This window comes from Acyrthosiphon pisum, unplaced genomic scaffold, assembly GCF_005508785.2.
Source record: "Acyrthosiphon pisum isolate AL4f unplaced genomic scaffold, pea_aphid_22Mar2018_4r6ur Scaffold_20707;HRSCAF=21895, whole genome shotgun sequence".
In the NCBI taxonomy this organism is placed as follows: domain Eukaryota; kingdom Metazoa; phylum Arthropoda; class Insecta; order Hemiptera; family Aphididae; genus Acyrthosiphon; species Acyrthosiphon pisum.
This window is the reverse complement of record NW_021770095.1, coordinates 6,585-7,429: the sequence shown is the minus strand read 5'-3', so window position 1 is coordinate 7,429 and position 845 is coordinate 6,585.

The window sequence follows — 845 nt, the reverse complement described above, 5'->3', positions numbered from 1 at the left end:
TAAGTAACATCATACAACCAATAAAGTCAGTGGGTCAATATTTATTTATTACAGATTGTTTAAAAAATATATCAATTATTATTTTTTATAGAGTGTTATTTCACATATATTTCATATGCCATCATTCTTTAAAGAATAAAAATAAGGCAACCATAGATATATTATTAAAAAAAAATAATAAGAACACCAGAAAAAATGATCCATACCTAAAATTATCACCACCACTTAACGCTGTTATAAAAATAGTATGGAATCATAATCACCCAATTATTTCTTGTGATGCTATGAAATATTTAAGAACGAACAGCGAAGTATGATTTCATTCAATTTAATTTAATACTAAGTTTACATACACTAATTATAACTAGTAAACAAATAAATATATATATTTATATTATGTTAAATATTGACAATTTTAAATCGCCTGTTTATTCTTTGTTTAAGACTGACAATACTTTTATCCAGTATTTTGAAAATGGGTTATCTCCTAATGAAGCAAGGCATTCTCATGAAAGTAAACTTTTGCTACAAGAGAACTCATGTTCATTACTAGCAAATGCAGCTTTAAATCCTACCAAGAGGCATATATATTATCTTCATGATGAATGGAGAAAAAAAAATTTTGGTTCCATAAATGCCCCTTTACCTATGTTACAAGAAAAAATATGTACATATGCCAAAATAGGTAAGTACCTATTTGGAAAATGTTATAATGCATACCTAACCAAAATTATTTTTAAATAAATTATATTCATTAATAATGTAGTTATTTAAACTAATAATTTTGATATATACTTATTTCAATTTTTTAAATATTTATTATGACCATTTATAAGTGTTTAAAG